Source organism: Nyctereutes procyonoides, unplaced genomic scaffold (assembly GCF_905146905.1).
Source record: "Nyctereutes procyonoides isolate TBG_1078 unplaced genomic scaffold, NYPRO_anot_genome, whole genome shotgun sequence".
Lineage (NCBI taxonomy): Eukaryota > Metazoa > Chordata > Mammalia > Carnivora > Canidae > Nyctereutes > Nyctereutes procyonoides.
Window position 1 is genome coordinate 21,222,100 of NW_026575159.1, and position 27,468 is coordinate 21,249,567.

Consider the following 27,468-nt stretch of genomic DNA (forward strand, 5'->3'; position numbering starts at 1 on the left):
CCTCTTGTTCTTGTGTGTTACACTTCATTCCCCAACTAAATTTTAAGCCCCCTAAGGGCAAGGTCCTCGTCTCTCTCTTATATTGAGCTGAGAAGACATTCCATGCTAGAATTTCCTTGATAACTTCCCACTTTTCTCTAAACTATGACAGCAGCTCAAGCTACATAGACTTAAAATGGATTCCTATTTATAAAGATCAGAATTGATCAGACAGACTGGTTTCTGTTTCATCTCCATGGAAACTTTTATTTTTCCTGGCTGTCAATGAGGAAGCACCATGGTGGGGGGATGACATAGCCTTGGAACAGCTCTCCTTTCAGGTTGGAGCACTTACTCAGAAGGCTCTGGCATGTGTGCTGAAGTCCCCAGCACTGGGAATGTTAGGAAACTCATAAATACAGATTTCGTGAAGGCATAAGATTAAACAAATGTCAGCTTTGCAAGGCCATGCTCTTTCAGCAGAAGAGAGACACAATGTAAACAAAGAGCTTGAAGGTGAAAATGAAATCTTAGAACAGAAAGAGAACATAAAAGATGGATTCATAACAAATTAGGGTGGGGGAGGAGGAGGAAAGCAAGGGTGCAAGGCACCGAACAACTGGAAGTCTGTAGAAAGGAAAGTCAATAGATAATTTAAAACCTGTGAGTTATTTGCTTCCTGATTCAAGGAGGCCAATGATAGAGGATTCAACCTAATTTCATAAACACTTATTAATGGTGGGGGAGGATGTAGGAAGAGTAGGTGGGAGAGGAGATTGGAACAGAGTGGGCTCCGGGTTGTGAAAATGGGAAGTTTGGAGAAGTGCTGTACACTGTGTATTGTACCGACCTTTCTATACATTTAATATTACTGAGTTCTTACCTTGAATCTCTGAAGGAGGTAATGCAGTTCTCATTTGATAGAAGAGGAAACGGATACTTGAGGACTAAGCAACTTTTCCAATCACACAGTCAGTGTCAGAATCTAGCTCCCAATATAGGTGTGTCTGATTCCAAAATCTATGTCCTATGCACAACCCCATTTTATCACCATGCCTCGCTCAGTGCATTGTAATAGAATATGAGGGTGGGAAATAAAATTAAGAATACAAAGCAAGTTTTTACTCTTAAAGAAGTGTTCTGGACTACTAAGAAAAGAAAGGCATGTAAATGATGAGCCAAATCTCATGATAAAATGAAACATGTGCTTGGGTACATATAAACAATGCACTGGGGATCATAGGTAAAAGAGCATTTCACTGAGATTCTCGTAAGGGTTAAGAAGTGCTATCTAGGAATATTGATGTTTATGGACCTAAATGAAAAGATTTTGGATTAAGTCTAATACATGAGGAGGGGGAAGGGTTTATCATGCACAGAACATGGGAATAAGATTGGAAAGATTGCTTGCAATCAGACCAAGGGAATCCTTGAATATAAACCTAGGCTGTTTGGATTCCATACTCTATGAAATGGGGATCAACAGAAGAAATTTGAGGAAGGGGGAGAGGTGGTCTTTTACACAGAGGTCTAGGGCAAAATCCTGCCTCAAGAACAGCTAAAGTTTACTTTATGATTAAAGAACAATAGAAAGGCCTCGGCTTCCAGATTCCTATTCCTTCCACACCCTTAGCCTGGAACTTTCTTCTTTCGTATTTAATGTTTGTAACAAGTAATCTAACATTATAAATTAGAAGTTTCATTATTGTAATTTCTCACCCCTTAGAGAGCCAGAAGTGTCACAAGACTCCACGTCTCTACTTCCTTGGGATGAATAATATTTAAATAATAATTACTAAACAATTATTTACCAAAATATTTACTACTTGCTAAAACAAGAAGAGGGTCAGCTATCTGGCAATGTGGTAGAAGGTAGAAAAGAGCTACAATGTACTGGGTTCAGAATCATAACTCCAGACCCTAGGAACCCTTGAAGGGATCAAGGTAAAGACCCCAAACCTAGAAAAACTGTGATGCCAGGCAGGTACTTAGGTATAAGAATTGGTTATAAATGAAGATCTTGAAGCTAGAGCTTAGGAACTTGAAATAGAATCATGGTTTGACCTGAAGAATGATGTACATTTAAATCTATAAGCAAAGAGAATATCTCCAGTTTTAGGGTCACATGATGAGGGAAGCAAAAAATTAGGCTAATTCTTGCAATGCAAAGAGGCACCAAAGGTTATTATAAGATAATAAGCCTGGATTTGATTTGTATTTCCCTGATGGCAAGTGATGTGGAGCATTTTCCCATGTGCTTGTTGGCCATGTGTATGTCTTCTTTGGTGAAGTTTCTGTTCATGTCTTTTGCCCATTTCATGATTGGATTGTTTGTTTCTTTGCTGTTGAGTTTGATAAGTTCTATATAGATCTATATAGATCTTGGATACTAGCCCTTTATCTGATAGGTCATTTGCAAATATCTTCTCCTGTTCTGTAGGTTGTCTTTTAGTTTTGTTTTGATTGTTCCTTTTGCTGTGCAGAAGCTTTTTATCTTGATTAAGTCCCAATAGTTCATTTTTGCTTTTGTTTCCCTTCCCTTCATAGATGTGTCTTGCAAGAATTTGTTGCAGCCAAGTTCAAAAAAGGTGTTGCCTGTGTTCTCCTCTAGGATTTTGATGGATTCTTGTGTCACATTTAGATCTTTCATCCATTTTGAGTTTATCTTTGTGTATGGTATAAGAGAATGGTCTAGTTTCATTCTTCTGCACGTGGCTGTCCAATTTTCCCAGCACCATCTATTGAAGAGACTGTCTTTTTTCCAGTGGATAGTCCTCACACCAGTGAGAATGGGGAAAATTAACAAGACAGGAAACCACAAAAGTTGGAAAGGATGTGGAGAAAGAGGAACACTCTTGCACTGTTGGTGGGAATGGGAACTGGTATAGTCACTCTGGAAAACCGTGTGGAGGTTCCTCAAAGAGTTAAAAAATAGAGCTACTCTATGTCCCCACAATTTCACTGTACCCCAAAGGTGCAGATGCAGTGAAATACCAATACACCTGCACCCCAATGTTTCTAGCAGCAATGTCCACAATAGCCAAACTGTGGAAGGAGCCTTGGTGTCCATTGAAGGATGAGTGGATAAAGAAGATGTGCTCTATATATACCAAGGAATATTACTCAGCCATTAGAAATGATGAATACCCACCATTTGCTTCGATGTGGATGGAACTGGAGGGTATTATGCTGAGTGAAGTAAGTCAATCAGAGAAGGACAAACACTATATGGTTTCATTCCTATGAGGAATATAAAAAATAGTGAAAGGGATTAAAGGGGAAAGGAGAAAAAATGGGTGGGAAATATCAGAGAGGATGACAGAACATGAGAGACTCCTAACTCTGGGAAATGAACAAGGGGTAGTGGAAGGGGAGGTGGGAGGGGGGACGGGGCGACTGGGTGACAAGCACTGAGGGAAGCACTTGATGGGATAAGCACTGGGTGTTGTACTATATGTTGGCAAATTGAACTCCAATAAAAAAAAATACAAAAAATGCTGATTCATACCAATCAGAAATACAAATATATATATATAATATATGATATATATATATATATATATATATATATATATTATATATATATATATATAATAAGCCTGGAAAATCAAAAGCAGGAACATAAAGAATGACAAGAAATTCTGAGAAAAATCACCTTGGACTCCTGGTTTTAGAGCTCTTTTTGGAAAAGTTAAGAGTCTGTGGAGTACCTGGATGTGAGAAAGAACAATGCCTCAGTGACTTTCCTTACAGTATAAGAAAGATGTCATGTTTGCTAGCAACTAGATACAGATACAAACCAGCTTTGCCCATTACTTCATTTGTTATTTGATCTAATTCCTTAATGTGCAAAATGGGAATAAAAATACTTAACTCATAAACTGGTTGAGAGAATTCTAATGAAATAGTTTACCTGAAATCCAAATGTTAATAGAGATAAACAGACTGTGGCAAGCAGTCTCTAAGACCATACCCACCTGTCGATGTTCATACCCTTTTATAATCCTCTGCCTTGGGTATGGAATGATTTGACAGCATGTCTTCAAACAATAGAATGTGACAAAGGCATGGAATAGCATTTCCTTGACCAGGCTGCATAAAATTAGGATTTCTATTTTGCTAACAGACTTTCTCCCTTGATGACCTTGATGAAGAAAGTTACCAAATGTAGAGGTCCATGTGGCAAAAAACAACAACAACAACAACAAAACAAACAAACAAACAAACAAACAAAAAAAAAAACAAAGACAAACTGCTGCCAATAGCTTGCAAGCAACTTAGGCCACTAATGTAATAGCATGCAAGGAATTGAATTCTGTCAATAACTGATGAGCTTGGAAGAAGATCTAGTATTCCCTGGTTAAGCCTTCAGATGAGAACCAGCCCTGGCCAATACCTTGACCGTAGCCTGTGATAACTAATGCTGTATGTACACTTGGCAAGGCTATGGTGCCTCATTGTTTATCAAACACCAACCTAGAGGTTTTTTGTGTGAGTAATTTTTAGATGGGATTAACATTAAAATTGGTAGACTTTGAGTAAAGGTTAACTTTTTTAAAAATTAGAATTCGAATAAAGTAAATCACCCTCCATAGTGTGGGTGGGCCTCAATTAGTCAAAGGCCTTAACTGAGCAAAGACTAAGGTCCCCCAAAGAAAATGGAATTATTCACAAGACTGCAACATAGAAACCTTGCTTATTTTGCAGTCTATTGTCCTGTGGAATTTGGATTCAAGACTGCAACTCTTGCATGAATTTCCAGCCTGCCAGATTTCAGAATTGCCAGCCTTCACAATTGTATGAGACAAGTCCTTAGCATAAATCCCTCTCTGTCTCCCTCCCCCCCTCTCTAAATATGAGAGACCTTGAGGCAGAGGAACCAGCTAAGTTAGCTGGTATTCCTGACTCATAAAAATGATTAAATGGTAAACGTGTGTTGCTTTAAGCCTCTGTGTTTCTGTAATCTGTTATGCAGCAAATATGCTTTGAGAGATTCTTAAATCTTGATACATAATAAGTATCCTATGTCCAGTGGGAAATCTTGTGCCCTACCCAAGTTTTGTGTGATTTCTGCGTTGTGGCATATTTACATTCTATTTGCTATTGGCTATGAGTTCAGGCTTCCATCAAACTCTGCTCATGCTCATCTCACTCCTTGTCTAGTCTGTTTCAAACTAAGTAAATATAAAACACACCTTTCTTTGGTATACTCTCAAAACCATTCATACAAGGTATTAGTGTGCATACTTACTAAAATTTTTTTGGAATATAATGGCTTATGTCACAGCAATTTAAACAATATAACTTTAGCAATCAGACATTTTAATTCATATTTTTAAATACTATCTTCATAGTGTTCTGCCATCTTGAATTTCTTTTTGGCCACTTTTCTCTGTGGATTCCAAATTCCTGTGAGGTTATTTAGGACCTCTATTTCCTTTTCTCTAAGCACTAATTTAATACTCATCTATCTTGTAGCATTTAATCTGTTTTGAGGCCTTTACCTTGCTTATTCAAAGTGATCCATCAAGATATTTCCCTAAACAAAGAGTTTCATTCCTAAGAGAAGCTCTAACTTCAGTAGGTAAAATAGTTTCTTTACTTTGCTATGCATGTAAAGTTCCCGGAAGAGCCACACAGAAAGAGCAAATATTTGACAGATATTAGAGTTCCTTTTTTTTTCTCTCTCTCTCTCTTACTATTAATCTGCTATCTCCCAGGGATTTATGATGCATATGAGGCCAGACAAATGTTGTTAGGAACCTGGTGCCTCGCAAGTTTTACCTACACAGAGAAGGCTATCTAAAGCAGTCCTTTTCAACTTCTGTATCATAAAGGATCAGCTCTTTTCTTCTCTAAGAAAATGTCCAATACACAATAGTTGATGGATACTTTTGCAAATCCAGTAAGAGTAAATGTTAAACTAAGGATCTTGAGCTTTGTCCTTTGAACTTTGAGGAGCCATTGAAAAGTTTTCATTTGAAGAAACACTCAATCAATCAGACCTTTAGTGAAATCATTCTGGCAGCAGAGTGAAAGATGCATGATGTATCTTGAGGTCCCTGGGGAGCTCATGGATGGCGACCCAGGATGGAGAGGAAGAGAAGGAAAAGTGGAATGATATTTGGAAGGTCTACCTGGCAGGATTCATCCTCATTAGAGAAAAGAAGAATGGATGATTGAGCGAAGCCAAGGAAAGTAGAGGTCAGGATTTAGGCCATGATATCCTGCCTCTGCCTGAGATGAAATTGCCCTAACTTTCTAGAGCCTCCTAACCAGTCTCCCTGCCTTTATTCCTAACTCTGCCCAACAACTTTTTTTATACTCCAGAATAATTCTGATTACATTGTTACTCTACTTAAAATCTTCAGTGCTTTCAACTGCCTTCGAGAAAAAGAAAAACATATGGCTTACAAGGCCTCATGGTGATGTCTGCTTGTTTCTTTACATCAAAATTTTCTCATCATATATGAAAGTATTTTAAAATATTTTTAAAAACTGATGCCAGGACTTTCTAAAAGACTGAATAACCCCTTAATATCCACTGCTTCTCCAAACTCTATTTTAAAAGATAGTGAAAAAAATTTTGAAGGCATAAATTCACAAAGGGAGGAGAGGCAAAAAAAAAAAATATTAGCAAAATAATGTGGCAGTGATATTTTGCAGGACTGAAATCCAAGTGAGAAATACAGGGATCTTGAAAACAAGCTATTTTATACCACAAAACTCCAGAAAGTTTCAGAGGTTCAAAAATCAGATACTTCTGAAAGTCATCTCAGAATGATTACTTAAAAACTGTATAGAAAATGGGGCAGCCCAGGTGGCTCAGCAGTTTAGCACCTGCGCTCAGCCCAGGGTGTGATCCTGGGGTCCTGGGATTGAGTCCCACATCAGGTTTCCTGCATGGAGCCTGCTTCTTCCTTTGCCTGTGTCTCTGCCTCTCTCTCTCTGTGTGTGTGTCTCATGAATAAATAAATAAAATCTTAAAAAGAAACTGTATAGAAAAAGTCAGACCTATAGATATCTTCTCCTCTCTCACATAATAGGCACCTTCCCTTTTCCCAACTCACAGAAGAATGGAGGTATAATGTCTAGAGAGGTTGAGCTAGAAGAACAGTTCTAAGCTGACATTGGAAAATGAAACAGAAAACAAATTTAAATACCTTACAATGATATCCTCTTCCTTCACGAAGCAACAAATCACTAGGAATTAGGCCTTAACCTTCAAGGAAGTTGGTGAATTCCTTTATGGGGTATCTGACCAGCCAAATAGAAAAGAAGTACAAATAATGACATGTGGGAATCCCTCAACAGTGAACAATCTGCCTCTTCCTATAAAGAAACCCATCAGTCAACAAGGCTGACCCATGTACAGTGAGTTTAAAGCAGCTTTTACTTTTTGATACATACTTATGAACAAACAGAAATGCAAAGATAATATGGCATTTGAAGATCAAGCAATATTATTTTACCATATTAGTAGGATAAAGGAGAAAAAACACATCTTAAGAAATGAAAAAGAAGTATTTGTGAACAAATTGTCTGCAAACTACATGTACAAAAAAATCCTACAAACATTATATATTATGGTTTGTTACTGAATGCTTCTCAGGAATAATGGAAATAAGAGAAGGATGACCACTCCCATCACTTCTATTCAACAACAAACAAGATGCTAGTCATTGTAATGAATGTAAAAGAAACAAATTATATATCATTGAAAAGAAAATGAGTAAAACATCCATGCAAAATATTCAAAGATAATGTTACATGTACATAAAAAATTCTAAGGACCCTGCAAAAAATTTTATGAAGTAATAACTGAGTATATTGTTTATACAACAAAAAATCAATATATAAAAAGCAACGGCATATTTATACTAGTATAAAGTATTTATTTTTAACAAATAATTGGGAAAAATCTTAAATATTTTACAGTAGCATAAAAAAATATAAAATACTTTGGAATAAGTTTTACAAAACATATGAAATATCTATATACCAAAAGCAATAAAATAGGGAAAAAAAAGAAAATATAGAGTATAGCTATACCATACTCATGGATTGGAATACTTAATATTGTCAAGATGTCAATTCTTTTCAGGTTGACATACAGATTCAATGTAACTCCAATAAAATACCAGCTGGCTATTTTTAAATAAGATTTGACAAGTGGGTGGTTTGCTTTTTTAAAAAATATTTTATTTATTCATAAGACACAGAGAGAGGGAGAGGCAGACACATAAACAGAGGGGGAAGTAGGTTCCTCACAGGAAGCCTGATGTGGGACTCAATCCCCTGACCTGGAATCACACCTGAGCCAAAGGCAGATGCTCAACCACAGAGCCACCCAGGCATCCCAACAAGTGGGTTTTAAAATTAATATTGAAAATCAGAGGACTTAAATAACATATCTAAACAAATTTTTAAAAGAATAACCTCAGAAAACTCACCTGTTTACTCACTCTAAAAATGCTGTAATCAAGAAGAGTATGGTATTGGTATAAGGATATATATTATATATATATATATATATATATATATATATATATATATATAGAGAGAGAGAGAGAGAGAGAGAGAGAGAGCAAAATAGAAGATACAGAAACAGACTCTCACACATATTGTCAATTGGTTTTACAAAATTCACCCAAGTAAGTGAATGTGGGAAATACAATCCTTTCAACAAAATGGTAGTAGAAAAACTAGATAGCTATAGAAAAACAAGAGATAATACTTGGCTTGTACCTCATACTATACATAAAAGTTAACTCAAAATGGGTCATAGATTTATAAGCAAACTAAAATTATAAAACTTATAGAATAAAATATAGGAGAAAACATTCACAAACTTGGAATAAGCCAGGATTTCTTGGACCTGACCCCAAAATAACCACAAAGGAAAAATAAGTAATAAATTGGACTTCATTAGAATTATAAATGTCTCTCCTTTGAAAGAAGCTATTAAGGAACTGGAAAAATAAACTACTGTTTGGGGGAAAATTTTCCCAGTGCCTATATCTAATGAAAAATCGGTATCAAGAATATATAAATAACTCTTACAACTCAATTATAAAAAGTCTAACTACCCAAAGTACTTCAACAAACAATATATGGACATAGGAATGATCAATAAACATATTCAAAAATGCTCAGCATTGCTAGTCCTTGGGAAAGTGGCAGTTAAAATCACAATGAGATACCACTAAGCATCCATTTAAAAGGCTGGAATTAGGGAACCCTGGGTGGCGCAGCGATTTGGCGCCTGCCTTTGGCCCAGGGCGCGATCCTGGAGACCCGGGATCGAATCCCACGTCGGGCTCCTGGTGCATGGAGCCTGCTTCTCCCTCTGCCTATGTCTCTCTCTCTCTCTCTCTCTCTCTCTCTCTCTCTGTGTGTGTGTGTGTGTGTGTGTGTGAGACTATCATAAATAAATAAAAATTAAAAAAAAAGGCTGGAATTAAAAGACTGACAATACTAAGTATTGATGAAGATATAGAGCAGCTAAAATTCTAGGAGTATGAAATGTTACCACTATTCTAAAATCATTTTGGTAGTTTCTTTTTTTTTTAAGATTTTATTTATTCATTCATGAGAGACAGAGAGAGGCAGAGACACAGGCAGAGGGAGAAGCAGGCTCCTGCATGAGCCCAATGTGGGACTTGATCCCAGACCCCAGGATCAGGCCCTGAGTCAAAGGCAGATGCTCAACCGCTGAGCCACCCAGGCATCCCATTTTGGTAGTTTCTCATAAAGTTAAACATATACTTAAATATAACGCAGGTATTCCATTTCTAGGTATTTACCTAAGAGAAATAAAAACACATATTCACACAAAATCCTGTCCATGGGTGTTTATAGCAGCTTTATTATAATTGCTCTACCTGGAAACAACACAAATGTCATCAGTATATGAACAGATAAACCAACAGTGGTATATTCTTACAATGAAAATTGTTTAATAATACAGAGGGATAATGAGTAATGCATGCAAACAATCAGGATAAATCTCAAAAACATCACACTGAGTGAAATAAACCAGACACAAGAAAACTTGCTGTATAAGTCCATTTATATGAAATTCTAGAATAGGCAAAACTGATCTATAATGATAAAACAAAGCTTGCCTAGGGGCAGGAATAGAAGAGAGTTGATCTCAAAGGGAAATGAGGAAATTTCTAGAGCTGATGTAAATGTTCTATATTTTGATTGGAGGGGGTACATGAATATATATATATATATATATATATATATATATATATTGATCAAGCTCATTGAATTGTATACTCAAAATGTGAATTATATCTATAAAATTTATTTTTTATCTTTTTTTAAAGGAAGGGTATTGGGCAGCCCAGGTGGCTCAGCAGTTTAGTGCCACCTTCAGCCCAGAGCGTGATCCTGGAGACCGGGGATCGAGTCCCACGTAGATCTCCCTGAATGGAGCCTGCTTTTCCCTCTGCCTGTGTCTCTGCCTCTTTCTCTCTCTCCCTCTCTCACTCTCTTTGTGTCTGTCATGAATAAATAAATACAATCTTAAAAAAAAAATAAAGGAAGGGTATTATGAAAGGAAAAATTTGGGAAAATTTGCCAGACATGCAGGGTATGTTTCCAGATTCTTAGTAGGTATCAATTAATATTTGTGATTTGCTTAATTACATAAGATATATGTAATGCGTTTAGCATAGTTCTTGGTACAGAGAAGATGCTTAATTAACTGTTTATAGAACAAATGTTGGATGGGTACGTTAATTGCTAATGTCCATTAATTCCTACCTGTCATGAGTTTATAGATGCTTGAGAAAAGGAAATTAATCAAAAGCTTATAAAAATACAATCTCCCTTACTTCTACGGAGGTATGTCTCTTGGCCTGGAGCAAAGGCTGGGTAGAGGAACCTACTGTAAATTCTAGTGCAGTTGACCAGGTAGCAAATTAAACTACTACATAAAGAACAGCCCCAAGGCTCAAAGATGAGAAAATACAGGTAGTTAACAAGGTAAAATCTGGCTAATAGTGTGGGACCAAAGAACAGAAAGAGCCTACTTAATGCAAAGCAGCTTCCTGAAAGGAAGCTCAGAGCTTGATAGAATGCCCTACAAGGCTGATGTCAGTGATCTGAGCCACAGATAGGAGAGAGGCCTGGGCCTGAGCCATTTAATAGTCCCATCCTCTTTTGAAGACCCGAAAGAGCCTTCTAAAGCTTCCTGCTCAACTACTATTTGATAATTGAGGAAATGAAGGCCCAGAGAAAGGAAATGACCTACTCATTGGTGCATAGGCATGGAGGCGCAATTGTCCCCAAACCACCTATATTTGCATTACCTTTCATGCCCAAAGAGCACAAAGAGAAAAATCTTTCAAATCAAATCAAATGTGCATTCTCCCTGCCATTCTCAATGGTTGTGTTTGCTTGTTGAGTGTAAATGACAATTAAACCATTTCAGAACTACATCCATAGTGTCTGAAAATAGGCAGTTTCTGATTGGCTCAGTTTATGCCAGAAATCCTGTTCTTTTGACTTTTCTCCCTATAAACTGAATTGTGGCCCCTTTGGAGGAATGAGGGCCTGAATTCCTGGGGTTAAATATAAAAAAGAAACTATTCAGTGCCCCAGGTTATTTCAACGAGGTTTTGGCTCTCCAGATTATTGCAGTGACATGTTCCTCAAAGGGAAGTGTCCTCTGGCACTGAGCTGAGCCTGAATTAGCTTCAGCTGGCTTCCAGCTGACACTAGTTGCAGGCAGTTTTCAGTCTCAATCTATTCCAATTATTGAACTCCATTCTTGTTTTCTGCTTATAGGTGTTATCTATTTATAGTATGTTGCTGTCATAAATAAAACCTAATTTTTATATTTAACTACAAATATTATATACTTATTTATAACATCCAATGAACATCCTCACTTCCTCAAATACTTTATCTTAAACACATTGAGTAGGTGCTATATGTGGCCGAGGGCCTACTCAGACAATAATTGCATTTTTTCCCTTAATTTCCCCAAGTGATCCGTTGGAGACTAATACTTTCAGCTCTTTGGTATTGCTTTAAGAACTGGATATTGCTACAATAGATGACCACTAAGGCACCATGGTAAAGTTAAAAAAAAAAAAAAAAACAACAACTCTATATTAGGAATCAAGTGTCTGAAGGAGGTTGGGATAGGCAACAGTTGATCTTCAGGTTCCAAAGGGAAAAGAACAAAGCACCTTAGTCTTAGTCAGGTGCTACCCTCTTGACTAAGCACTTCCCAAAGGCCCCACCTCCTAAGACTGTCACATTGGGTGTTAGGATTTCAAAACATGAATCAGGTGGGCAGGTGGGGAACACATACATTAAGACCATAGCAGCAACCATTGTTTATTGAGTACTGGTTATATGTTTGACACTTATGCTCAATTATAAACTTTAAGTGACATAAGGGCAGCTTTATAAGTATTTTAATTATTTTTTATACTGATGTTCATCATAGTACCTGACACATCTTAGTTGTGTAACAAACAATTTCAAAATGAATGAATGAATCGATGAAGGTAATATTTTTTATTTTATATTTTCAGATTAGGAATTAAGCTTTAAAATGTTAGGTAAGGGGTGCCTGGGTGGCTCAGTTGGTTAAGCATGTGGCTCAGGTCATGATCCCAGGGTCCTAGGGATTGAGTCCCGAGTCAGGCTCCCTGCTCAGTGGGGAGCCTGCTTGTCCCTCTGCCTCTGCCCTGGTTTGTGCTCTCTCTCTCTCTCTTTCTCTCAAGTAAATAAATAAAATCTTTTAAAAAAAATGTTAGGTAACTTGTTCAAAATCATACAGCTGTTGTGCAAAAAATCTTAGGGTAAAATTATGAATGGTCTCCTGGATCCAAATTGTACACTTTTCACTACACCATGGACTTTTAGTCAACTAGTGGATAATTCCTTAGGTTCTAGTTCAGGAGAAGTTTGGTAAAATTGAATTGCAATGTAAGGAGCAGAATTAATCTGAATTATGTTTTAAAAAGTTGACTCAAGTAGCCTTGCAGAGGACTTTGGTGGGCGGTTGGGGAAGGAGAATACAGCACTAGCGTAGGCAGGAGGTAATAATGTCTTGGGCTAGGTGCTTATGTTACACATGAAGGAGCATAGACAACTCGGATGAGTTGTGAAGTCAGTCAAGAAGACATACTGATGAACTACAGGTACAGAAGAAGAGAAGAACCTGGTATTATTTCAGGCTTTTGGTTTCAAATACTGAATGAATGGTGTTTTGAAAGTCTGAGAGAAGAACTTTTGCAAGGTAGAGAATCAAGACTTTTGTTTTGAACATGTAACTTTGATATGCACGTTAGATAATGTTAGGTAGAGATGTGGAAGGGTCTGCTAGACACATGAGATGAGAATTCTGGAAAGAGGTGAGACTGGGAGACATATTTAGGAGTCTTTGACATTTACAGACTGTTTATGCTTTGGGATCCTAACTGTAAAGGCCTCTTCAGAAAACTGGTACATGGTAGTTAGACAACCACAACATACTTGACAAGAACACTCAAAGTGTTCTCAAAGTATGCCCTCAAAGTGACTCGGTCTGATGACTGCTTCCCAGGTTTGGCAGAAAGGTTGAAAGCAAAAACAGTCTTTACCGAGAATTCCTTCTGGCGCAAGATCAGATTTAAAAAATAGCAGAGTACACTTAGCTATAGACTCAGGCAGACTGAGAGTAGACTCAACCACTACAAGGCTTAGAGAAATTACAATGAGCTTTTGGGTTAGTCAAAACATAATAACCATATCAAAAGTTTGGATATGTGCAACTGAATATGATGATTTCTTTCTTTCTTTCTTTCTTTCTTTCTTTCTTTCTTTCTTTCTTTCTTTCTTTCTTTTTTTCCTATCCCAGAAAAGAAAAAAAAAAACGTCCACACGCCACACCCTGGAGATTTGGTGTACTGAAGCTTCTGGCCCCACCATTCATTTTGCACTGGAGAGCTAACTGTATCACACTGCAGTGATTCACCTGCTGTCTGCCTCCCCCATATACTCTGGGATCCTTGATGGCAGGAATAAATAACTCTTCACTGTATACCAAGCCTTGCGAAGTCTCTGGAGAATGATATGGAAATAGTCAGTGTGAGTTGATGAATCCAATGAGTACTTGAAAAGATTAATGTTCAAAATATCTAATGGGGAAATATGATACAAAATAAAAATAATTATTTTATGAAATTCTATTTCTAGAACAGTATTGAGCCCCTGCATTGGTAACGTTATGATACACTGACTACTATTTTTCTTGCCTTCAATTTTTACCTCACTTCCCTTTCTATCAGAACAAAGGATTTTATACATACCACATAAGCTCATGGTGTTTTGCTTCTTCAAATCTAAACCCATGGCATCCTGTCCTCAAGCTAACCATTTGGACAATCAGTCATTACTGGTGACTAAATCTGACCATTCTTCTTGATCTCTTTCTTTAGAGCCCAAGAGCAGATGAGGACATTCTCTCTCCCAAATCAGGGATTGCCTTATTTTATGCCTAGGTTATTGACATGTCATTCAGGAGAAAGCCCCAATAGATTGAGGTAATTTTCTAGACATACAAGTAAGTGAGGCCAACAAATAACTTCAAAAAATTATAAGAAAAATTTTCCAAAGGACCCTATATCTTAACCTTTAGTTTATATATTCTTAATTTAGGCCATTCATAAACATCTTAAAAGTAGAATGTTATTCTTTTTTTTCAGGGGACAACTGAGTTTTGGAGAAGTGACATCTCTAAAGTAGTGAAACAGGTATAATTTTGAATTCTGCATTTTTTTATGCCAATGTACCTGTTAAACATATTGTACCACTCTGTGTAAGTTTAGTGAATATTCAGTGTTTGCAATTTTCTTTACCTCTGGCTGGTTTCCTAAAGTGATTAACCATACAACCTTAAAAAAAAGACATGTTTACTCTTTTAAGGTACAAGACTTTAGGGAGTGAAGAGGAAACTCAAGCAACTGATAGATGGTAGAAAATATAAAAAAGAGATATTGAAACCAGAAATATTGAAAGAAAAATAGTAGGATAAATAACTACAAATAACTAACCAGCAGATGGATATGTAATTTCCTGACATTTATAGCTAGTTTTTCTTGATTTGTAGAGCAGTCTCTAAAAAGAGATTCTAGGCATATATTCTTGTAGCATTTTAGTCATAGACAAGAATGACTTTTAAAAGGAGGGTGTTAAATATTACAACACATTTCTAATGGAGGTATGTTCCAGAAACAAAATTAGGAGATATGTCTTTCATTCAAGTTTGTCAAGACTATTGGCATAGCAATGCCATAATCAGTGGAAGTCTATGCTGAAGGCAAGAGCTTGCTCAAATGTGCATTCTAGAATATACCATTTGCTACTTAATTAAAAAGACACCCTTTCTAGTGCCTAGGTTGTTTGATCAGGGAAAGCAAACCAAGATACAAATAAACTTGCTGAATATTTAAAAAAATACTATAGAAAATAAGTCAATGCTGAGTAAGAGCCTAAAACTTCAACAAATTGAAAAGTAGATTGTATATGAACCAAGTAATGCAATGCTGCTGAGGAAGGGGACTTTTCTGAAAAGAATAGACCAGTGTTTTCTTATAACTGTATAATTTAAAGTCAAGATGCAGATGGTGCCTTTTGTTTTTATTTACTGTCAGAAGATAGGTTGGTGTATTTGTTCAAAATTAAGAAATGTGGGAACATCTGGCTAAAAGGTGATGACTTCATCATTTGGTCATTCTCCTGAAACACATTTAAGTTTATCGTCTTTGAGATTTAAAATTCTTTGGTTTTCTTTGGGGGGTCCAGGTAGCTGAGTCCGTTAAATGGCTGACTCTTGATTTCAGTTCAGGTCATGATCTCATCATCCTGGGGTCAAACCCCATGTTGGACTCCATGCTCAGTGGGGAGTCTAGTTGAGGAGTCTCTCTGTGGCTCTCCTTCTGCAACCCACCCCCACAAAAACAAACAAATCTTTAAAAAAATTATTCAATATTGTGATTTGGGATCTTGTAGTTGGTGGAAAAGCTTCTCCTGAGTTCAAAAGGGAAATCAAATCTGGTAGACATTATAGCAAAAGGTAAAGTGGTGACTAATGACACTTCCATTCTCCTTTTCTCCTTCTTAACCAAGAACATCAAGGTCCTGACTTTATCATGGAAGATATGGGAAGGAAGTAATTGTGGAAAGAAGATAGAAAAATATGGATATTCCTCACTATATAGGAGGGACACACACGAAGGGAACACACTTACACCCACAGATCATCTCCCTAACAAGATGGGTCCCCTAGAGCTATATTAGATCAGGAAGCAATTTGGACATGAATAATGAAAGAAGTAATTTTAAGGGCCTAAACACCTAAAATAAAATTCATTTTTGTTAATGTAAATTTTTAGATACTTTTCTATGAATTCAAGTGTGAGTGGGTTTTAATTGATCAGAATTTACTGCCAGAGCTATAAGATAAACTTTTTTTCTTCAATAAAGAGGTACTACAAAGCCTTTTGCATTATGTGTAGACATAGTTAATAAATCATTATCAACCTCTATTCAAAGGAATGGTTAAAAGGCACACAGTGAGTAAGGAGCCTAGTTGGTTACTTTTGTAACAAACCAGGAGATTAAATGATGGTGACTTTCATTAAGGGAGTAGCATTATAGATGGAAATAAATAGCTGGATTTAAGATATAATTAGGAGCTAGTATAAATGGAATCCATCTATTTGGATGGATGAAGAAAATGGAATCCATCTGTTTGGAGGATGAAGAGAAAGGAGGAATAAAGAATGGAAAGGGAGCATTTGGCTTAGGCACCGAGATAGAGGAAGGTAAATGAAATAAATAGAATGCCATTTGCTGAGACAGGAAAGAAGAGGAAGAATATAGGATATTTTGGAATTGCAAAAGATAGAGAGTTGAATTAACCAGATCTTATGGACATGTCTTTATTCAAGGACACCTCTTTCAAAAATAGAGAAATAGCCTGGATGTGGTATATGCTTTAATTATTCTTAGAAACCTTCCTTTCTCTATCTCATCATTGACATTAAATTTGGATTTGAAAAGGAGGAAATGTCAGAAATATTTTTAAGTCTTTTTTTTTCAGTTTTTTGCTTATTTTATTTTATTTTTATTTTTAAGTCTTTAAATTGAGAAACTATGTTATATCCTGGAACCTTTATTATCTCATGAAACTATAAGGTGAGTAGTCATATCCTCATATTAAAGATGATGTATGGACAACATTGCTCTCTTTTCAGGTCATACAGTTTTCTAACATTTGAGGTACTGACATGTAAAAGAGTAATGAGACTTGCCGTATTTTATTCAAGAGGTATCCTACAAAACAAATGAGTTCAAATTTTGGGTAAATAGCTTAGGTATAATATGAAAGAGCAATATTTAATCATTAGAGCTATCTAATAATGGTTTGGGTTTTCAGAGAATCACAAAATAAGGTGAATAACATCTCCTGGGTTACAATAGGTAAAGAAGTTTTCTTCATGCGAAGGAAGATGGGATTAGATTATCTCTGGATCTAGATGGAATATTCTAGTAGTCATACCCAATTCCTCCACTATGTGGGGGAAACTTCACATATTACTATGGGGGGAAGCTTTCCATAAATTATTTTATTAACCTCCCGAAAATCTCATTATTATTATTATCATCATCATCATCATCATCATTATATGCATTTTACACTTAAAGAAACCCAAGCACAGGTAAGCAAGGTAAATTGTTTACATTGTCACAAAGCTCTTAAGTGTTGGAGCCAAAATTTCAACTGAGTTTGCCTTATTGGAAGAGTTTCTCAACCTCAACACTATGAACATTTTGATTTGGAGAATTCCTTGTAATGGGAGCTGCCTGGTGCATTGTAGAATATTTAATAGCATCCCTGACCTCTACCCACTAAATGCCAGCACCACCTCCTTTCCCAAGTAGTGACAACCAAAAATGCTCTAGACACTGCCAACTGTTCCTTGGGGACAGAACTCCCCCAAATTGATTGAGAACTAAATACTGTTGTGCCTCAGTCCAATGTTATCACTTCTGTTCCTTATACCTAACCATGGACCTCTATAAATTCATGCTGTTCACATAGAATTTCCTTCTCCTTTTTACTAAACAGTTATTTCTGTAATATAAAAAGCCTGCACTAGTTTTATAATTTGGAATTCTTTTAACTCATTCTTCAAGAAAATAGGAAGCTTTCCATATCATAGAAAAATAAGTTGAAAGGAATAGACTACACAAATTACTGCTATTACTGTTGCTGATATAATTCATCATCAACTTATCCTATTGTTATTTTTGTTCTAATGTAGACATGACCAGACAGGACTTAATTTTACCATAACAGCACCATTGTCCACATGATTGGGTTCATTGGGGTTCAGTATAGTTCTGAGCTTGGCTGTTCATTTGAAGGCTATGGTACATCACACCAGGAATAAACTGTTCTCCTTGTCTATCCACATTTGGCTGCAAAGTTTTTATTCCATTATCAGTTGATGTCTGCCTTTATCCAGATAGCTATCTAGTACAATATTTGAACTACTTTTAACCTCATAAAAATTAATAAAAAGCGTCAAAATATTAACTGAGAGTGATGGGGTCATATTATGAAATGAAAAATATAATTTGTTAAATAGTCAACTTAAGACAATTCCATTTGTGTGACTATCTAACAATATGAAATAATGGGATGCAGATATTAACTTCTGTTTTCTCTTGACAAGACAGTTTGTAAAATATTTGACCAAGGAAGATTTAAGGGAATGTTTCTGGTCATTTATTAAATCTCTTTTTTGGAGGGGGAAGGATGACTGAATTCTAAGACAATTACATAAGGTCTTTTGAAACTCAACTTATAGACATCTTTTTTATGAATGTTATTTGAGTAAGATTCAAGGGACATTAAATTGGGGAAATCAGACCATAGAGTATCAAAGGCAACTTGCTGACAATTTCCCACACTGGGCTATCTCTTACTCAATAGGGAAGTCTAATATACTCATGCTCAAAGTGGTTCCACCATGCTCTGAGAGATGGCTCCTCAATATGCATGCACTGGTGATCACAACCTACTCCACACTGACTGTGGCAAGTCATCCTGAGCTCTACCCCAAAGCTATAGCAGCACTGATCAGTTCTTACTTCAAACATCCTCATGATTTTTCAATCACTAATCCAACATTCGCTGAGGGCCTATGATGTAATGAACATTCTTCTAAGAGCTGAGAAGTTATAGATCAATATACTATAGTCCCTGACTTCAAAGGGCATTCAGTAAAATGGAAGAAACAGAAAGAAAACCAACAACTAAAGGCATTTGCCCAGTGGGATGGTGGAGGTAAGGGTGGAATGCTGAGGGGCCCAGAGGAGGACGGTCTTTTACAAACCGTGAGAAGATGCTCTGGGAAGTTTGGAGGAGTCTGAGCAGAGTCTAGAGGGACCAATTGCCTTGGCTAAAGAAGGGAAGGCAGATAATCCCAAAGGGAGTAACAAGTAAAGGTCCGGAGTGTAATGAGAGCATGGGGCAATGAGAGAATCATGAGCAACACTGGATTAAAGAATGAGTGGTGGTCGTTGGGGAAGTGACTGGGAAGGAGCCAGGTCATGAATGTACTCTGTGTAACTTCCCCCTTGGTTCTCAGCATTTAGAAGAATAGTTCTCAACCTTGGCTGAATATTCCAGCCATCTGGGACTTTTAAAATATAACTGATATCGGTACCCACCCCCAGAATTTTTTATTTAATTAGTCTGGAGTGAAGCATGGATATCACAGAAAATAAATTCACACATTCCAAATGGCAGAGTACTGACTCTCTAAACTATAAGAAGCAGAATGTCTCTCTCGTTTTTTCTCTCTTTCTTTCCTTCTTTCTCTCACCATCAAAAGGCATTTTGGGTCTAGGAACCGTATAGCTAGAAACCACTGTGGATTTCAAAACATTGTTGAAATTTGTAAAAGGAAAGAAATGAGGAGCTATGCTACATACAGGCAGAAAAATTCAATAACATTCAGTCATTTGGTCAGTTCAGTTAACAAATAACCAAAGAGAGTCTCTGTGGTCTGTTCACTCCTCTACGCTCTAACGATAGAGCAATAAACAAAAGAGCAAAATCCTTCCTCTCCATTAGAATACATTTTAAAGGGACATTCAAAAAAATACACAAATGGTAAATATGTAATATGTCAAATAGTGTAAAAGATCTTGAAGAAAAATGAAGCAAGAATAACGGAAAATATAGTGACTAGGGAAGTAATTCAGACAAGAATTTTAGAAATGGCTTCTCTGGAGATGAATTTAGGTAAAGACTTAATGAGAAGAAGGAGACATCTATGAGAACATAGGGAAAAGGACAACACCTGGCCCAGGAAACCTGAGTGCAAAGGCCCTGAGGTTAGCACATTTAAGGAAGAACAAAGAAGGTAATGTGATTGTATAGAGTGAATAAGGGAATAGGGGGAGGAAATAAGGTTGGTCATATGATGAATGACCTTGTAGGTCATGATAAGAGATGGATTTTATTCGAAGCATGATGGGAAGATGAAAAACAGGTTAAAAATGTAATTAATGTAATTGGACTACTTAATTTATAATATAAAGAACAGAATGAACTTTATCAGGTAAGAGTGGAAAATGAAAGGCCAGTTAGAAAAACTATTGCTTTGGTCCAGGCAAAAAACAATGGGTTGTAGAGTATACTAGGAGGTAGCATAGGAGGTAGAGAGGAAAGATCAGTCTTGAGTTATACTTATTGGTAGAGATAGCAGGATTAGCTATTTGATAATGAATATAAAAATAATATAGAAGGACATTTATCAGTGTGGAGATGTGGATGAAGAGTTTGGTTTGGGAAAAATTAATATTTAATCCTTAGAAGACATCCAAGCAAAGATGCCAAGTTGGAAGTTTAAGTATAAACTCAAGGGAAGATCAGGACTGGAAGAAAAAAATGTGAGTTAATCAATTTACAGCTACTGTTTAAAAAGCATGAGCCCTTGGCCCCCCTGGTGGCTCAGTGGTTTAGTGCCACTTTCAGCCCAGGACGTTATCCTGGAGACCCGGGATCGAGTCCCACGTTGGGCTCCCTACATGGAGCCTGCTTCTCCCTCTGCCTGTGTCTCTGCTTCTCTGTCTCATGAATAAATAAATAAAATCTTAAAAAAAAAAAAAGGATGAGCCCTAATCAAGAGGAGGTCTGCAAGGGAGCTCAGAAATACTTGACCTCTTAGAGATTGAAGTTCTAATCCCCAGGGTTACAGTATTTGGGAAGGTAATTAGGTTTAGATGAGGTCATGGGTCCTATGATGACATTAGTCTTTATAAGAAAAGGAAGAAATCAGAGCGTTCTCTCTTCTCTCTACCTAGTGAGGATACAGGGAGAAGGCAGATTTCTGCAAGCCAGAAAGAAGGACCTCACCAAAAAGTAAATTTGCTAGCTTCTTGGTCTTGGACCTCACAGCCTCTAGGTATGTAAGGAAAAAGATGTTTATTGTTTAAGTCATCCAATCTAACTTATTTCATTGTCACAGACCTGGCAGTCTAAGACACATAAAGTCTCTTATCATGGGGTGAATGTTATGTTCTGTTTCTAGATTATGGTCTGGAGTATGGACAGCGAATTTTAATTTCACTGACTTAGAGTTTTGCCATCTAAGTATCATCATAGGCAGAATAATGGCTCCACAAAGACATCTTGTCCTGATCCCAGGAAATTGTGATTATACGATGTTACATGACAAAGGGGAAATTAAGGTTGTAGATGGAATTAAAATGAGTGGTGACCTGGAGAGTGGATTATCTGAGTAGGCAATGTCATCCCAAAGGTCTTTATAATTGAGAAGGTCAGAGCCTTGTGATATGAAAGGGCCTTGCTCAGACACTGCTTACTCTGAGCATGGAGGCTGCAGGAGGATGGAACATAGACAGACTCTGGTGGAAAGCTGGAAAGGCAAGGAAACTGATTCTCCCATAAAACCTTCAAAAGGAAATGCAGCCCTGCTGACACCTGGATTTCAGCCTATGAGATCCACTTTTTTTTTTTTTAATTCTGATGTGTGGAATTGAACTGTAAGATAATTGAATTTGTGTTGTTTTAAGGCACTGAATGGGTGGTAATTTGTGCTAGCAGCAATAGAGAACTAATATAAGTGCCCCGGAAAGAGAGAGAGGCAAGAATGTAATTATAATCATGGAACATGGAATAAATGACATATGGAGGGACATAGGATCAGGAGAGGACCAATGACAGTAAAGAGTGATAGGTAGGATCCCACCTACCATGCACTAGAGTCATCAGCAAGGTAAAAGTATTTCTGGAAAGGCAGCACCAGAAGAAGCTGGAAAGACAGGAGGCACTGGTCAGGCAAAGAGAAGCTTGAAGTTGAGATTCTTTTTTGGGAGGAGGGATACTGTCAGTAATGACCTAGGGTTGGGTAAATGGAGGTGAATGGCTAAGTAAGGAGAATAAGATCATGAAAAGAAGACAGGTAATTGGACAGAGCCACCTACATGAATATGAAAATCACCAACAAGGATGACAACAACAGTCATGGAGAGGAATGCCATGGGGCAGGAGGTGGGGGTGGGTTGGGGTGGGGTGGGGTGGGTGGTAGATGCTAACTAATAGTTCATAAATGAGGAGGAAAAACCCAGGAGTTCTGTGTTTGAGGTATAAAGTAACAGCTAAAGTCATCTGATAGTATCTTTCTCAAAAGGCATGGGCATTTTAGACAGAAAGGAAGGTAGATAGTGAGAAGTGGGAGTAATAGGACATCTACCCCATGTATAGATCCACTAAGTATGTGGAAAGTGAGTTGTCTCCAATTGGTAGAACTTTAGAGGAAGCAATATCCTCAGGTTTAGTTTATAAGGAATATGTTAATGACAAAATTCTTAAATGTGTTATGGAAAGGCCTGAGGAATCAGGGATGGTGTGAGATTGGATCAGATTAAAGAAAGGGTTATTGGGTTGAAAGCCTGGAAATGAGGTATGGGTTCTTTTCAAATTAGTCTATATACTCCAATCAATTTTCCAGTAGTATTTTTTCATGGACCTTGACAAAAATGTTACTCGAGTCATATGGGAGAATAGTTGTCCAAGAATAGCTAAGAAAATTCTGCCAAAGAACAAGGATGTTATCTTCACCCCAGCAGATATAAAGACTTATTTTTAAGTTGCATTATTAAAACAGTGTAAGATTGATAAAAGGAACCAAATACACACTGCCAAGAGACAGACCCTTGCATGTAAGGCGATTGTTGAGGTGACATTACAAATTAATGGGGAAAATGAACTTTTCAAAAATAAAATGGGGAAGTGACTATTCCATATTTAAAACAAAATTTATCCCCATCAGGGAAATACAAATCAAAACCACAATGAGACACCACCTCACACCAGTCAGAATGGCTAAAATTAACAACTCAGGAAACAATAGATGTTGGCAAGGAAGTGGAGAAAGGGAAACCCTCTTACACTGTTGGTGGGAATGAAAACTGGTGCAGCCACTCTGGAAAACAGTACGGAGTTTCCTCAAAAAGTTAAAAATAGAGCTACCCTATGGCCCAGGAATTGCACTTCTAGGTATTCAAAAGGGCACATGCATCCCAATATTTACAGCAGCAATGTCCAAAGTAGGTAAAATATGGAAAAAGCCTAGTTGTCCATCAACATATGAATGGATAAAGAAGATGTGAGATATCTATATCTATATATCATGGAATATTACTCAGCCATCAAAAGAATGGAATCTTGCCATTTGCAATGATGTGGCCAGAACTAGAGGGTATTATGCTAAGCAAAATAAGTCAGAGAAAGACAAATACCATATGATTTCATTCAAATGTAGAATTTAAGAAAGAAAACAGATGAACATAAGGAAAGGGAAGGAAAAATAAAATAAAAACTGAGAGAGATGCAAACCATAAGAGATACTGAACTCTAGGAAACAAAGTGAGGGTTGTTGGAGGGGAGGTGGGGGGTAGGCAATGAGGTAATTGGGTGATGGACATGTAGGAGGGGTACATGATGTGCTGCTGAGCACTGGGTGTTATATGTAACTGATGAACCAGTAAATTCTACTCCTGAAACTAACGATATGCTATATGCTAACTAAATTGAACTCAAATAATAAAAAAAATCCCAAAATCATGCTATATTAAACATTATTCCAGGTGGTTTAAAAACTGAAGACCCAAATGATAGAGAAAAGACTTCAAAACCATTTGAAAAAAAAAAAAAAACCAAACACGTATAAAATGTTTATATGTACTTTATTACTCTGAGGTAATTCTTAAGAAACAATATCTGGCCTTCTCAATAAGGCAGTCTTATTCAGCAGAGAGATAATGGCACAATTTTCTGGTTGACCAAAACCCTGAGTTATTGACAAAGAAATAGTTATGTATATGACAGGATGCAACAAAGCATTTCCCTACCTTCTTGTAATTAGTAGATCTATTCCATTTCCCATAGCAATGAATGCAACAGCCACGAGCTAGGATGCTTAGTTGAATTGCTGAAGCACAAAAAGATGTGAAGTTTCCTTTCAAATTCTTGCAAGAAGTTAAGGGTCCTGATTTTCTGGGGTTTTGTCTCATGTATCACCAGAATGATTTAAGGAGAAGGTAGAGGAATATATGTCAAGGCCTTATGATATTATTTTGGAGCGGAAGTCCCCTGTCCTGAACATCAGTATCTGGGAATACCCAGATGAAACAGGGGACTTTAGGTAGAATAAAGGGACTCGAGACTTGTCTATTTAAGAAAATATTAAGATTTTACTTATTTATTCATGAGACACAGAAAGAGAGGCAGAGACACAGTCAGAGGTTGAAGCAGGCTCCCTGAAGGGGGCCCGATGTGGGACCTGCTCCCAGGACCCCGGGATCATGACCTGAGCCAAAGGCAGATGCTCTAGCAAGGAGCCACCCAGGTGCCCCAAGAGACTTGTCAATTTAGAAAGAAGAAGGAAAGACTGGTAAAGGACTGGCCTTCACACAGGGCTCATTACCTCCCTCAGCCTCAGCTAATTAAGTGACAATATTTCTTGCCTTACCTGTCACACAAGGTTGTTTGGGGGAGTCAAAATCACTTTGAAAAGCATTTCTTAAAATATAATTACTGTTTGCAAAACAAGCACCAGACACTAAGGGAGAAACCAAGATGAATAAAACCTACCCCTTACTCTCAACAGACATCCAGTTGGAAAGCCAGGCTTGGAAAATATTGCCAGGTAGCATCATATGAAATAAGAAACAGAAAAACAAACAAAGTCATTAGGATAACAAATCCGGAAGCTCTATTTAAACCGCAACTGTTTTCCAAATTAAGGGATGATTATGATAATCATGACCATCTAATTTATGTCAAGTAGCCAGGACTAGAGAATCTGTAGCTTCTTTCTCTATTCTAAAATGTCAAAAGTCAGTTTTCCTGAAAGGCTAAAAGATCTATGTCCATTATCTTAGTACAAATCAGACTTCTTGCCCAATAAAGCAGCTTGTTAAAGCTCTATGAAGAAAAGGATGCTGAGCTGTCCACATCTTGGTCAACAATACCAACTTTTCCTTTTTGAAATATTGCACGGCAAGAGACAATGATCCCACTTGATTGAAAACAGATTTGTAGATTTACAAGGCCAAAAAAATAATTTATAAAAAGCCTCAGTCATTCTATTAAAACCACTGAAGTTGAAATGAAAATACCATGTCTGTGTGCTTCAGACATGTTTCTTACTCAGCAGTCTCACCCCCTTCCACTTGGGCCAAAAGGACAATCTGTTCTCAACAGCCTGAGAAGTCTTTTTGTCATTTTGCAAACTTGCAAAAAGAAAAAAAAAAAGACACCAAGTGCTTGGCTTTGTGAGAAAAGATTGTGGTGAAAATTTTCACACGTTTCCCTCTCCTTGCATAAATTTTCAGTGTTGCGCGCTTCCAGGGGTGTGGGAAATTGAGCTGAAATGCTCTGATTCTATATTGGCTTGGTAATTCAAACCAGATTACCTACCTTTATTTGGCTTTAGTCTGTTATATGCACAGTGCGTCTACACAACGCTGTTTCAAGTACCACTGCCGAGAAATGGTTTCTTGACTGCAAATCACACTTTCCCAATGTGACTGCTAACCTTTTTAAGGGAAAATCTTCTAGTTTATGCTCATGTTGGGTCCTCTCACTCTGCTTGCCAAAGTTGTCAGTGTATCCATTGCTGGTATTTAATAAATGCAATTGCTGACAGGCAGAGACTTTGATTTGCTCAATGTTGGTCAGAGCTGCAGGGAGCGTCACCTAGTTAGATGGCCAAGCTAGCCCCCTCTAAGATAGACTGACTTGATAACCCCATGTGGCAGATGAGAAAAGTAAGGCTTTGAGAAGTCTACAGTCCTTCCAATAACTAGTCGTCTAGTTTTGGGCAAAAAATCTAGTTTCCTTCCTGGTGCTCTTTTTTCCCTTTACTTATCTAGATCATATACTTCAGCAAGGACAAACATACTGCATTAACTCATAGACCAGTGTGATTCACTTCCCTGGATTTTTTCTTTCAATGTCGTTGCTCTTCTTAGGCACACATTTTCCGTAAAAGTAACTAATTATGTTCTCTACCTTTGACAAATTTTCTATAATTACCTTGATGTTATATAATAACTTTTTAAGTATTTAATTCTTATCTACCCTTGAAGATGGGTATTACATCTTTTCATTTATTCTATAGAATTTTGCAGAGTGCTTGGCATACCATAAATATTCAAAGGTATTTATTGCTTGATAATCTAGTTCTTTTTCTGTGAACCCGTGCTGAACCACAAATATTCAGAGTTCACAATGGACCTCTGAGATAGTGCTATGGAAGATGAACATGAGGCCCAGAGGAACTGAGGGGCTTTCCACACACAGCAACCTCTACCATGGGTGACAGATAAGGACCGAATAGCTTCCTTCCCCTTGTCAACCCAATGCTTTTTCTATTACTTTCTATTGCCTATGCTGTGACTTAATGCATTAAGGGTGAAGGGTACTCATGATTCTCCAGACTGGTACTCTGTACTTTCTGTCTTGTTAAGTAAACATAAGAGATTTTTTTTAAAAAGGTTTATTCATTTATTTGAGAGAGAGAGAGAGCATGTGCACTCATGCACAGTGAAGAAGAAGCAGAGAGAATCTCTTTTTTTTAATAATAAATTTATTTTTTATTGGTGTTCAATTTGCCAACATACAGAATAACACCCAGTGCTCATCCTGTCAAGTGCCCCCCTCAGTGCCCATCACCCATTCACCCCCACCCCCCGCCCTCCTCTCCTTCCACCACCCCTAGTTAGTTTCCCAGAGTTAGGAGTCTTCATGTTCTGTCTCCTTTTCTGATATTTCCTGCCCATTTCTTCTTCCTTCCCTTCTATTCCCTTTCACTATTATTTATATTCCCCAAATGAATGAGAACATATAATGTTTGTCCTTCTCTGATT